Raw genomic sequence first — 15,412 nt, 5'->3', positions numbered from 1 at the left:
TTTACGAAAAATTTCGTCTCTTAAATAAATATAAAGCTATTTTAGAAGTAGTGGGCGTGAATATAAAATTAGTTCTATAGAAATTAATTTCAACGCTACTGCTTAAATTAAAAATATTTCCAGACAATTAAAAATTCTAAACCAAACAAAATTCTAATCGAATTATATGTTCAAACAGACCACCACCTTCTGTCAAACAGAAACCAAATCTATTATACAATATCTTTCTCATGGCTTCGAGTTTATTTGCTGAGATGTTTTTGGCTAGGTTCGTTAATCTTTTCTTTTGTCTCAGTTGCTCCAAGTTTGTGGCTCGCTCCAAGAGTAATTGAATTGAAAACAATCTGTTTTATCGTTCGGTGTAACGCTATGATCGGCGTTCATGCACAATGTGGAGGGGAGACTAGCGGGAAATACAATTTTGATCTTTGTCTATTAAGTGAAAACATAATGTGTTTCATCTTTATTGGATATTTCGCCAATTTTGTAATACCCATCATAACTTTTTTCCGTACCCATATATATATACAATATAGCACCAAAAAAATGTAGGCCATATGTTTTGAACGATAAATCAAACACAGATATTGCTTGATCAAAATAAATGACATATATTTACAATATCTTAAGCACCTTACATGTATGTTTGTAATTATATACTAAAAATGATACAAAACAAATATCAGTCACTGATTCACTTTCTATTAATCACCTATTCAATAGGAGATGAATAGACTGAATAAAATTCATCAATATAAATTAAAAGTTGATATTTACATAATGTAACGAATCACATATAACGAAAATATAGAAAATCACTACATCAAAATCAATGTCAAAAACTGAAGTTTCGTAATGCTAATAATACCTTATAAGACTTCCATTCAAGTTTTTGAAGATGCAAAACGTCAAGCAGTTTATACTCGAAAAGAGGTACTTTTCTATTGCAAATCCAAACACGCAACGTCCAAATAATCAATATTTATATTTTTACCACATTCACACACCGTCGTATATTTTTACATTTCTTCTTTATCATACTTTCTTAACAGCTACTGGTGAGGAATCTGCAAGACGCTTTGATTTGGATGATGCATCTGAAAACAAAACAAAAATAATTGTTAGATAATAATCTAAAAAAAAGTGTTCCATTTCTTGTATTATGTACTAAATTAATTAATTCATTTCTACATAGGTTACAAGGTGGCCAAAGGTGCTAAAAAAAGTGCCATCCTCAAAGTAAGCAAGGTGCATAGACTTGTTTGCCTCGGAATCACAGGGGCTATGAGGAGCACATCAATCGCAGCTCTACCTGATCTCCCTCCTTTAGATATAATTATGAGTAGTTCAGAAAAATTAGCAAATAAAAAGCCTTTTTATTAATAGCGTACCGAAATGCGGTTGGAATATAAATCGAGATGATTTTATTCACCGGAACTCATCTTGTATGATGCTTACATCGATGACACAAGAAAAAAGTTATTTTGGGGATTTGACGGTTCACTGAATAATGAAAATTATTTAAATTGATCCTTTTTCGCCTTTGTTACAAACAAATAACTATGCTATTTCGATAGCGTTAATTATAAATTTCTGAACCAATGTTGTTCTACAGCAGTTTTCTTTTGACATGTGGTATCTGTAGGTAACTCCTATTAAATTGCACTGTAATTTGTTAATCACCCATTTTGCTAAGTAAGGTTTCTTAGATATAACTATATGTATATTTAAAATATTTCTACAAATGAGTGCTACCTAGGTTAATTATAATGAAACCGTTTTCCTAGTTTAGTTCTATGTCTATTTTTGTTTTAAGTTTCAATTAGAAGTTGAGCACAATTTTACTTCATCAACCATAGTGGTGCATCCACGTACTAAGTTTACTATATAGCACTCCGGTTTTGATCGTTATATTACACTACTACTGCATTCTTATAACAATTGTCCATTACTGTCATCTTATATTGCGAATTGACCACAAATTAATTATTCTACATACAGTCCCTACTCAATTTATTAGACTCACCATAAAAATTTCAGTTTTTTTTGATTTCAATCACACTGAAAGTATGTTCACTTAGATACTAACGTCTTGAATGGGTTGCATAACTATTGGATACATAGTTACGTAGAAAAAGTATAAATTTTTCTTAGAATCGTCAAAAATTTACAGATGACAGTAGAATGTGCTCAAAGTGTGGAATGACGTAATTGTTTTACATTTTGAGTTTTTTTTTACTTAAAACACAGATTTATGGTCAGTTTATTTAAAATTTACACTAGTAAGTATTGAAATTATTACATAATAGTGTTTACTGTTGATTTTGGTTAATTCTTAATCATAAAACAAGACGATTAATCTTAGATTGGAATTTTTAGATGGGTAAATCTAAAGATCTTTGTGTTAAAAAAAGATTTCGTCCATTACTGCTCCATTAGAGAATTCAACACTTAGTCAGAGAGAGCTAGCACGAAAATGTGGTATATCCCAGTCGTCAGTGGGAAGATCGACTCAAAAACTCAAAGAGAAGCGACCTGTGACATCAGTTCGGAAGGGCCGGTGTGGCAAAAAAAACTTCAAGCACCCCCAGGGTGCAACGAATTTTATAAAATTTAGCTGTAACACACAGAAGGGCCACCCATAGAGATTTAAGAAATAAGTTGCAAGAAGCAGGATGCTCAGTATCGGAGGCCATCGTACGCCCAAAATTTGTACGGCATAGGCTTCAAATGTCGGAGGACTGTTAAAAAAGCCAAAACTAACATCACAAATGTTCAAACAAAGCTTAGCTTGGGCCAAGATCCATAAAGACTGGTCTATTGATGATTGGCGTAAGGTAAATTATTACAAATCATTTTAATTTTGCACTTTATAATTTTTATTCACATTCACAGGTTTGCTTCAGCGATAAAGCCACATTTTAAATTCTGGATGACAAGGCCCAGTTTGTCTGAAGATGTTCAGGGGAAAAATATGAAAAGAGGTCTGTAACCAATACAATTAAACATCCCACCTCGGTAATGATATGGTCGGTGGCATGATATTAGTAGCAAAACTATGGGACGATTGTATGTCGTAGAAGGAAATATGCGACAAGACCAATATAAAAGGGTTTTGCAGACAAGATTGGTTCTACAAGTGAACGAATTCTTTGGTAAATTTGTAATAACTTCTGATTAATCCTTTTTATTAACACAGGCCGCATTAACATTAACAAAGTATACTTTTCGGAAGGTTTTTGGTGAGCTGAATATGAATCTGAGCTCCAAATTGCAGAGTTGGTTCTGATTTTTGAGATATTCTAACCCAAAAGTGTAACAATAGCCATTTTTGAGGTTAGGTAGACCAGTTAATTTTTTCTATCTTAAAATACTAAGCATTACACCTTAACCTATAAGTTTTTCTCTTTCAAATGGTATGGGTTAATAATAACAATGGGTATTAATTTAGGTTTACTTTTTTTTACGAGCAACAGTAATATGCCATCATTCGTACATCAAAACGACCTTAAAAATGACGCCCTTTCTGTCTGCTTGAAGTCTTGGAGAAATCTCTCTCCCATCTCTCCTCTCAATACACCTACATGTTCAGGCTTGTCGGCTTGTAGGGGTTGATAGGGTTAGAGGTGTTTTGTTTCAATCAGTAAACACAATTACTGTATGTGATTTTTATTTTGATATGATACAGTAAGCAATTAATCTTAGGGATTCCTAAGGTGGGTTTGCCTGATTGTGGACTGAAAGGAATGGTTTTCTAAGGGGTTGGTTTTTGTGGTGTGCAGGTTTGAGATTGTTGGATTTTTGGTTGTCGGCTTTGACGTTGTTCGAATAAGGTTTTTATGAAACTAAGAAACTTTAAAATGCGATATCTCTCGCATCTGCGAAAAAAAGAAGATACCTGAATAAACTCAACGCTATTTAAAAGCTTGTGACTTTTAAATAGCGTTGTACTGTACTTTACTTTAAGATTGTCATAAGAGTTTCTGAGAAAAAACATTATATTGTGAAGCTACATAACCACAAAAAGGTCAAAAACAGCTATTTGTACACTTTTAGGTTAGGATATCTCAGGAACCAGAGACAATTTGGAGATCAGATTCGGATTCGGCGCACAAAAAATATTGGTAAAATTTTGTCGGCATGTGAAATCTGTTTGATATCCTTTACTATAATATATACATATATTAAGTCAACAATTATATAAATTTCACTAAATAGCATAAATTTCCTTTTTTTCTTTTGTCATTGGGTAAGTCAGGGAAAAATTCGTGGGCATATTGTTTTACCAATAAAAATTTTACTTACCTTGCAGCCACCTAACCTGGGTAGCGGGTCCGTAACCTTTTTCATTTTTAGCAGCAATACGGAATATTATCGCTGCTTTCGTCGTTGTGTCTAGATGGGCAGCAGACAAGGAGGTATTACTTACAACACACTTATTATTCGGGCCGCAATAAACTCGTACAAAGGCCAGCTGACCAGCGTTGGTATTAACTTTATCCTATTAAAAAAAGAAAAATATTACTGATAAAATTGTACTGTATACGTATTTTACATTTTATTTGATATTGAAATAAATCAGTGTCAAGGGACCATTATTCCCTAGGCGTACCCCCTAATGACTTCGTAATTATCTAATTATAGGTATTACAAAGTTTCATTGACGTTCAAGACTCACTCATTTGGTGATATCAATCTACGAACGAAACTATGAAATCCGACATTAATGAAAACATTTAATTGTCTGCAGAACGTTCTCATAGCAAGATAGTGTCACCTAGTTCTTGCATTATTAAAATATATAGTTGAGAGTATTTATTGTTTTTCTTGCAATAGTCGTTTTTAATTCTTTATATTGAATGATGAGTATTTCCAGGTTCATAGTTTTGAAACATCTCTAATACTCTACCAGGCAACAAATCCGAGAGCACATTCTAAAAACACTCTAGTATGTCAAAAAACGTTCTAATCGGTGCCATGTGGAATACGAAATATTATATAAGATATTTCTACACCAAAAATATTGCAAAAACGGTCGATTATATGGTGAAAATATGTTCAAAGATGACAGGAATTAAAGTGTCGGCCGTCTACCAGATTAGAAGCGAAGAAAAAGGGCCACATTGTGGGGCAACCACTATATGTTTGAAGGTGTAATTATTTGGACCAAACATTGTTACACGAAGGTTTTAGAGTTGGAACGATATGGCATGAGAAAAAATGTATCTATTTTTCGTCTATACAGCATATGAGGGAATAAACGAGTCGCCTGGAAAAAATAAGACTAATTATTCAGAGAAATAAAGTTAGAAAGTCAAAAATTTTAGTGACCTATGCACAGACCGAAATGACTGGAAGAAAATTGTAACGAAAGCCAAGTCATACAACAAACTTTCACAATAAACAAGAAGATGCAGACGAGATAATAAGCGAATCAAAGAGTTCTAAATAAGGGAGTGAAAGCTTTCGATGTTGATGATTATTACTCATATCAGTAGTGATATAGCTTTTTGAATGGTAGTTTACCAACATTTCAGTGAGTCCATACCAGTAATTACCCACGAAGATATGAATGCTGATGTTTTGGGTGAATAGTTTAAGCAAATGATAGAGGTATTTCCACAGATTACGTATTTTACACGTAGATCACACTAGACCCGTTATGGATTCTTGAATATCATATTAGCTATCGTGACTTATATTGACTGCAGCTCTAAATATTGATGTAGTCGATATTTTATACTATTCTATTAGATTTTTCAGCCATGATGTTCTTCTTCTACCAGGACCACGTTTACCTTGAATCTTTCCCTGAATGATAAGACGCAAAAGTTCATATTTTTCAGTATGTCTCAGAATGTGACTGAAATATTCCAACTTAAGTCTGTTTATTATATTGGCCAGTTGTGTTGTGTTTTTGGTTCAGCTGTCTACGGACCTCCTCATTTTTACATCTGTCGACCCAGCTTGTTCTTAGAAGTTGTCCCATATCTCAAAAAACTTTCAAACGCTTAAGGATAGTTTCACATCAGTCCATATTTCCACTCTGCACAGTAGCACTGGAAACATATAGCAATATGTCATTCAAACGCGATCGTTCCTCTTTTTTACAAGTGTAGATCAGGCTTGTTTCTATTCGACTTTTAATTTCTACGGTTGGATTCCAGCTCTTATTGATATTACTGCAAGATACGCAAGTTTCTCTACTCTGTCCAGTACGGCATCTCTGACTTTTATACCGTCAGCTGTATATAATTTTGTTTGCTAACTAACATACCTATGTATATTTAGCTTTCTTAACATTGAGTTTTAATTCATACTGATCAGAGGTCTGGTTTATTTTGTTCATTAGATTTTAAAGGTCTTCACTGCAAATAACCAGCACTAAGGTATAATCGGCATAACTAATATTGATTACGGTTTACACCGTTCACTATAATACAGTCTGTCCCAAACCCTTCTTTCAGTGCGTCACTAATTTTGACATAATATAGAATTTTAAGAATGACTCTGAGATAGCGCGTAGTTGTAGGATCGTAATCCCTCTTTTTCTAATTGAAAATAATTTAATAATTTTAATATTAGTCTTTGTTCTTTCTCGATATATCTCGGCATATTTAAAATATTTTTATGACAATAAATACAAAATTAAATTTTTACTGTAAAATGTCTGATAATACTAATTGATACTAACCTGGAATGACAATTATTATTTTATCAGTTGACGTTGTGAAAGTACCGTCAAGATCGAGACCGAGACCTTCTGCGTCAAATTATATTTATGCGCATCATTTATTGGATATCTATTTAGCGTAATCTAAACTCCAACCGATTATACATCCGTAAGTAGAATTAGCTTTACGATAAATAATTTTCTAAATAAAGTTTTATGTATAATAATCACAGACTCACGTTTTTTTCTGTCACTTCTAGCTTAATGTGTTAGAGAGAATTCGATCAACTATGACGCACTGAAAGAAGGGTTTGGGACGAACTATACCTTCTGTTGTTTCCATAAAACTTCCTAAGTATTTCCTCCGAATACAAGTTAAAGAATCGGACCGTGTCAAACACCTTTTCAAGATCAAATGCACAAATGTATACACTTGATTTATATCTCTGTATCAGTACTTGGATACTAAACAAGGCCTCTTGTACCCAAGCCACTCCTAAATCCGAATTGAGTGTTGCTAATTCTCTCCTCTAATATCGTGCATATTCTGCTATGTATTACTCACAGGAAGATCTTTAAAACGAAACTCATCAGTCATATTGTCAGATAATCACTGCATGTGTTTGCATGCTGTTTCTTTGTTGTTGTGAGTTAAGAAAATCAGTTGCTAATACCCTAGTAATTTCCTAACTGGCAACATATAAAATGGGAAATGTTCCGAATTATTTTAAACAACTTACAACAGCAATAATTGCAGAAATCTATAAAAAATGTTTATTAAAGTGGAGCAACAATCTTTGGATTACTATAAAAAAAAAGACCAACCCATATACATACCACATAAAACAATATTTTATGTTTAAAATAAAAAGATAGTGCTGAATCAAGCAGATACTTCAGAGATATTTCGCTAATCAGTAACCTGACCCGAAGGCACGCCTATGTCTGCCAATAACAATAAATGTAGAACTCATTTCTATTGCATTCGCACCTTTTACAGTGTTTATAATTCTCTAAATATCCAATAAAGTTATTTATGATTAAAAACATAAATGATATAGGCTTACCTTTGCTTTCACAGCCAAATAAACAGAATATTCTAATATTTCACCTTGATTGGCACTAGGAGGTTCCCAAGATAAATTTGCCCCTTCTACCGATTTGGTTATTTTGATTGCAGAAGGTGCACCTGGGAAGCCCGGTAGACAAGTTTTAAATGCTGATACCTAATAAAGTAAAATATTATATAAGTTCAGGGGTCTATAGAAATTACAAATTTACAGACAAATAGTAACCAAACAAATATTCATATTTTAAGTGGTTTGATAAACCAAGATGACTATTAAGCTGGATTTATAGTTTGACGGACTGTAGACGTAGACGCACTGCAGACGTAACAAACGGACTGTAAAGATTATTTCAATTTATAAATCGACGGAGTGGAATTTTTTCGCATGAGTAGAAACAGTGGCTAGAGTGGCTGACCATGATACTATAATATCCTTTTATTATTTATTATTATTATTTTATAAATCCTTAACGTTCATTGTAACAAATAATCAACAAAATCAAAATTTGATTATATTGATAAACAACTTTACAAAATGGTGGGCGTGCCAGACAGTTCACTTTGGTTGACAGCACAAAATTCTTCCTTTTGATTGGCCAGACGCAAGTAACGCCCTGTAAAAGATGAAAGTTGGCGAACTCTTCCGTTGCAGTGCGTTTCACGTAAGTTCCGTCATGCGTTTGCGTTCATTTATAAATAAGAGTACACAAAATTCTATGTTGATCTTTTTCCAGTGCGTCTACGTTTACAGTCCATCAAACTATAAATCCAGCTTTAATGATATTGCTTATGGGTAATTAATCAATACAACAAAGCAAAGAACAGTTGGTCATTTTTTTACATCTACTGTATGATTTTTGTATATCTCCCTGTACTGATAAATATATATTTCATATACTCTGAGATAGCGCGTTTTTATGATAAAATATGGCAACGATATTTCAGTATATGTGCTTTGTTAGTCCTCGAATAGTTGGTATATCCTTAGTAATTCTCTTTTCGTTCTTACTAATGGTACTAAATCAACGTCAAATGCCCTTAAGGCCTCTATAACAAGAATTTGAAAAGTCGTGTTGACAACAGATCCCACTGTCTCAATTTAATTTTTTATTATCATATTTTATACATATGTATAACAGTAATTTTGCCCGTCGCATGCGCCAGAGGATCCAATCAATTGCCATCTACAGTCACTCATTAAATTTTTAAAATAATAAACTTCTTGCATGTAAGCCAAGTAAATATAAAGTACGATTTGGTACTCTTCTGACTCTTATGATCATTTTTTACTATATCCTGCATACATAAATTTCTTTTTTGATGCCACGCTGTATACATTATATGTACTACACATCTCACGCCGTTTGATTTGATGTGTCATATGCTAGGATTCGGCTAGTTGTTTATTTTTTTACTCAGTCAGAGGCCTTCTTCAGGTCAATAAAGCAAATTTTACCGTTTAGTAGGTCTATATTATCATCCATAGTATCATGTAATATCTTGTATGACGTTTATTAATAACGAAGATGCTGTGTAATGCCCTTTTGGTTGTCGCATTGTTTGTTTTTTCCCTAATATATTCGTTACATCCTACCTTTTCATTTGTTATGTTACATGTTAGGATTCGATTAGTTGTTTATTTGATGCTTAGCTAGAGGCCTTTTAAGTCAATAAATCAAAATTTGTCTTATAGTAAATCTATTTTTATCCATAATGCCCTATATCTCGTATGTAGGTATAAATTCTTTAATAATGAAGATACTCTGTAGTGCCCTTGTGGTAGTAGTCTTATTTGTTTTTGACGTGACAACGTCTTAAATTAGGTTGTGGCTCGGAGTCACTCATGAAAAAGTGTAACGCCCGCTCACGTCTGTTACGATGAGTCACCGAACGAGAGAGAGGCCCGCCGGACCGGCGAATGCCTTGCGTCTCTCTCCCACTCAAACATGAATCGGTCCGCTGCGCGCGCAGCACTAGAGAATTAGGCGCGTTGAATCGGTGCGTGCTTGTGTCTCTGTCTTTCTCGAGCGTTCTTGGCGTTGGAAAACCGAGAAAGCGTCATAATACAAGTTCACACGTGTGGTTAAAGTATCGTCAGCTGTGTCTGTAGTGAAAATGTGGAGTGCTTAGATTCGTCATTTACAACAACTACAACAATAAAGGTAAATAATTGTACACTAATATTTCATTATCGTAAACTATGATTGATTGATTAATTGTTAGATTGACACAAAAGTTGAGAAACTGAGTTGAGAAAATATATTTTTCTATAGTTAAAATTTGTGCAATTCCTTATTTTCATTCAATTCCTTGTTCGTATTGTGCAATTTAATAATATTCATATCAATAAATATTCTACCGAGAAAAAGACGTTGTCACGTAAAATCTTCGCCCGTAAAAACCGACTTTACAGGCAACCGATTTTTTTTTCTCTTAGTATATTCGCTATATCCTCCCCTTTCATTTAATACATCACACGCTCCAATCGGACCAATAAAAACGGAAATATGTTTTGCCCTTTTGGCAATGCCGCCATGTGTGTTTTTCTGTCTTAACATTTCGCTACCCCTCTTCTTTCCAATGATGTCCCATACGTCACGATCCGACTAACTATTTTACAACCACCACAAAACACTGAAAAAAATTTGAAACATCAGTAGGTTCATCCCAAAAGAGTGTCAGCCACTATTTTCGTACAGTTTTTTGTAAACAAATATGTCAGGTTAGGTTAGTAATATAAATAACAATAAAGTGCATGTGAACACATAATTAGGATCAAAATAAAAAAAAAAATCTAGTTATTGAAAAAAAAAAAAATACTAAAATAAAGAAAACCACTTCTTTAGAACTTTATATTTTGTATTTACTATTAATAATCATCAAAACTAAAATTAGATTAGATAAAAAAAAAATGAATTTCACATACCTCACTCCAATCACTTCGACCTAATGAATTGATAGCTGCCACTCTGAACTTGTATGCAGTACCCGGTTCGAGATTAAAGCCTGCGGGGTAATTTACAGTAGAAGGCAAAGTGTCCAAGGTCAGATCAGCAATGTCTTCATTTAACAAAAAATAACTCTTTACATCACAAACTATTTCCTCGAATGAAACCAACAGTATACCAAGTGTCTTTAAGAGGCAGTTCAGGATCATGGACATTATTTTCAGCCAAAGCAGCAGAAGCTAATGCTGCTAAAGGATCATCGTCAGGGGCAAGAATTCCTTTTTTCACTTCAGTAACCATTTCATCGGTTTTTAAAATTTTGTTATTTTGACTGTAATTGTGATAATTTGGATCAGCTGATGATTCTTTTCTAATGTCTGTTTCCATTCTCACTGAGTCACTGGAAGTACAGTCGTCTAAAACTTCTTTTTTAATTTCAGTCTCCATATCTACCTCCGACTTCGTTTCATTTTCTTCTGGAGATTTTGTGATACTTGACTCAATCTGACTAGATTGTTCAGATTTTACTTCAGCTTCCAAATTAACTGGTTCAATTTCTGGTTTTTTATCAGCTTCCAAATTGTTTTCACTTTCCGATCTTTCTTCAAGTTCCAATTTGTTTTCAGTTATCTCAGCTTCCAAGTTGTCTTTGCTGTCTGATTGTTCTTCAGCTTTCTAATCTCATGTCAATGTCTGTTCCTACGTCAGCTTCTGATTCAGCCTCATTTTTTTTTAATTTCATCTGGTTTTGCTTCAGCTTCAGCTTCCGATTTTGTTTCCGAGTCAGATTTTACTTCACCGCTTAAGCTTTCTTCAGGGGTGTTTAGGTGTTGAATCTGACTCCCAGTCCATTTTTACAATTTCAGCATTTGAAGAAGCGTGCGCAATTTCATTGACGGTAGTCTGCGTCGAATCAGCTTCAGCTGTTGTAGTTGAAGGTTTCATTTCTTCATCTGCATCATCCACGCCACCTCCATACAATCCTAAACGATACCTATAACAAAATATATACTGCGTAACCTATGTTCCAGTTAAATGAATATCTTCCTTACCTAAAACTTTTTAGGTGGTCTCTGTAATCTAGTACCTCCTTTCAATCCAAGTTGCTGCATAATAGAACCAGATCCTAAGAGTCCCTGTTGCAACTTGCATCGGAACAGCAACATTAGATGTACTGCTTCCTTGTGAAAGAACTATGGTTTGTGTAGAATTATCCTCATCTAATTTTCCCATGCCTCCTTTCTCAGGTGCAGGATCTATCAGACCAGCTTCTGCAGCTATGGCAGCAAGGGCTGCATCTGTTGTGGCTGGACTATCAAAGGAAGTCGAGGCTAGTACAAAATTCAACCATTTTATTTAGATTTATGAGTAATCTATGATTAGGAACATTTTCTTGCAGAGTTGATTCTACTTATATATAACTATAACATACCCTAACTTACCTATATTTGCATTTGGTTGTTTGGGACGAGAAATTACCATTAATTTTGGTTGTTCTCCGCTGTTAGTAGAGTGATTTATTGTTGAAACTAATTGGCAGCCGGACAATCTTGCCTACTGCAGCAGACTGATTAGGTTGAACCAGGGTTAGTGTTTTGTTAGTACCTGTCGCCATCTGTACAGTAACTGGTTTCCCTCCTATCATTACCTGTTTCTAAAAAAAAAAAAACAAAAAATTCAATTAACTAATCAATTTTTGACAAAAAATTTTATTTCATCCATTTATTTTTTAAATAAAATAAATGCTGCTCATGACCCATATGCATGTTTTTTATGTCAAAATTAACGCTATTTTTTTTTTAATATGATGATACAAGTTTGTCTGAGAAAAAATGGTCGAAAATTAAGATTGCCAGCTATTAAAAACGCGAAGTATCAAGGACAGCTAACGCGACGCTAGTGGTTTGAATTCTCAGTTGTGCGAGTTTTTATAGCATGCGTCGATCTTCTTCTTCAAGTGCTATCTCCGCGGCGGAGGTGGGCAATCATTATAGCTATTCGGACTTTTGAGACGGCTGCTATGAAAAGTTCATTTGATGTACATCCGTACCACTCTCTTAGGTTGCGTAGCCATGACATTCTACGCCCCCCCCATGCTTCTCTTTCCTTGGATCTTTCCCTGCATAATCAGTTGGAGAAAGGTGTATTTTTCTCCACGTGTAATATGTCCGAGATATTCCAATTTTCTTGTTTTAATTATATTTAAAATTTCTATTTCTTTATTCATCCTTCTAAGAAACTCTTTATTTGTGACGTGTTCTGTCCACAAATATTTTTCAGAATTCTTCTATACCCCCACAGCTCGAATGATTCCAGTTTTTTTCATTTATGTCGCATTCAAGGTCCAAGATGCCATTCCATAAAACAAAGTCGAAAAAAACATAGCACACTCTGAGATAGCGCGTCTCATTTTGTTGAAATTCGCTCTACCTTTTCTATTTTGATTTCCTGAATGTAATCATTTGTGGAGTTAATCATTGTTCCCAGATATGCATATTTGTCCACTTGTTCGACGTTGGTTTCGTTTATTAGAATTTCTCGTTATTTCTTTGAGTTTTCGATATTCTCATAAATTTCGTCTTCTTGACGTTCATTGTTAGACCGTACTCTTTTCCATACTCCGCTATTCTGGTCACCAGTCTCTGAAGATCACAGTGTCATCCGCATATCTAATGTTGTTAATGGGAACTTAATTTTTAGGATTTCTATAGGGAGCGTGTCAGGTCCAGGGCTTTTCCCACTCTTCATTGTTTTTAATGCGTGTAATATTTCTTCTTTTGTAATACATATATTGACCTATTTCTTCTGATGTAAGTTCCATGTGCTCCAGATCGCCTCTTTCATCATTGAACAGTTCGTCGATATATTCTGACCATCTTTGTACTTTCTCGTCCGTCTGTGTTATAGTATATGTGTAGTAGTAGATATATAATACTATACATATTATCACTTGTCAAACCAGTGTCGTTGTACCCTAACTCTATTTTACTTTACGACTGGCAACATATTATCAGTGTATTCTCATAATTTTAAATGTATGTAAAAATGTGAGTTTAATGAACAATGTTATGAACGTAGTGATCCTGCAGTGGGATCTTGTAATATAAGGTAATGGTCCAATTAAGTCGTAGTATATTTTTAGTTTTATGAAAAGAAATTATTTTTTATAAAAAGTTAATATTTTTTTCAGTTATATAGGCGGTTTGTCAAAAAATATGAATTGTGGATATTGTTACCTCTTACAATATCTGATGATTGTATTTTAGGTTTAAGATCATTCACAATGTTTTCTAAAGAATATTTTGTTTTCATAAAATTAAAAATAAAAAGTTTTCCATATGGTGAAAACTTAATTGGACAAAATGGGAAATTTTTTTATTTATAAGTTCTAATATTTTTTGCCCTCTGTATTGAGAAGAGACCTTTTTTAGAGGATCTTTCTATACGACCGTAATATTCTTCAGGAAGAAAAATTCGGTCATGCTTGCGAAAAAGCCTTTGGCTACAACAAATTCTCTGTCGCATGAAAGTAATGAGTGCTTCTCTTTGGAAAACAGTGGAACATTTTTCTGACCTTGGAGGATGCGATGGCTAAAAGAAAAACGAACTACTGTGTGATTTTTATCTCATTGATTGAGATCTCATTCTCAAAATATTCTTTTAAAAATGTGCTACATCATTGGGTCCTTTGTGAGCCTCACTCTCATTATAAGAAAAAAATATAGCTTCTCCTGTTTTTAAGTTATGTATACCAAACTCGAAAACCCACAGATGTCTACAATAGAAAATTTCCTGTACAGGTATGTCAGCTAATGGTAAATTTTACATATAATCCATTGTAATTCACAGTATATCATCGTTCTCTGAAAATAGTTGTTTGGTGTGTGTAGTTTTTTGTAAAATTTCTTAGCACTGATTTTGTGAACTAAAAGTTATGCAGTAGCAACTTGTTTTGCATTGCCATTGAGGGTTGCGTTTTAATTTTCTGGTCACGTTCTTCACAGGTAGAACACACATCAACTTGAGGACGACCAAAAGTATAAGTGAAATTTTCATGAAAATATTTTAAGTAAAAACTATATTTTACTTTCGAGTCGGGATATTTTTCCATAAACATTTTATGTATTGTAGCAAGAAAATACTTGTTCAATACATTGTTAGAATAATGAACTTCTTTTACATCAAACGATTTTGTGTTCCTTTATTTGAAAACAAACCTGACCTGGTCTTGATTTCACATATTTACCTATTATCTCGAAGTGGTATCTGTAGTTAGTAGGTGGCATAATCGTTAAATATACTTTTCACCAACCCCAAACAAACTCAAAAAAGCTCTCTTACATACCTTTTTAGGGGCTCCGTTCAAACAAACATGAAATAAGTTATGGGTTTCTCAAGCAGTTCTGAATTTTTGTCATCAAACTGGTGTAAAGATGCAAGTAAAACTCTGAGTAATTTTTATAATTATTGCGGCAGATGTAATTAATGCAAATTTTCGCGCCATAACCTTTTTTGCCGCATGATTAGTATGTGCCTCGCCCTTTATTTTAGCCTTCTTGATTACTTCACTTTTATACTTGAAACGATTAATAACGCCCTTCTATCTGTTCATATTCCGCCAACCCGCCACCTCACCTTTTTGGCGCGCGCAGTTAGTTGGAAAATGGCACATCCCCGGAGAAGTGACCTTTTCAAAGTAAACAGAAACTCTGAGATAGCGCG

At 33.9% G+C, this 15,412-nt stretch overlaps 1 pseudogene; it reads right to left on the bottom strand.

Moving 5' to 3' along the window:
* Positions 1-587: 587 nt before the first annotated feature.
* Positions 588-12,344, bottom strand: LOC140432153 (uncharacterized; annotated as a pseudogene).
* Between the last annotated feature and the right edge of the window lie 3,068 nt (positions 12,345-15,412).

This window comes from Diabrotica undecimpunctata, unplaced genomic scaffold, assembly GCF_040954645.1.
Source record: "Diabrotica undecimpunctata isolate CICGRU unplaced genomic scaffold, icDiaUnde3 ctg00003045.1, whole genome shotgun sequence".
Classification (NCBI taxonomy): domain Eukaryota; kingdom Metazoa; phylum Arthropoda; class Insecta; order Coleoptera; family Chrysomelidae; genus Diabrotica; species Diabrotica undecimpunctata.
Note: the sequence above shows the minus strand (reverse complement) of the source record. Positions and strands in the feature narration are given on the sequence as shown.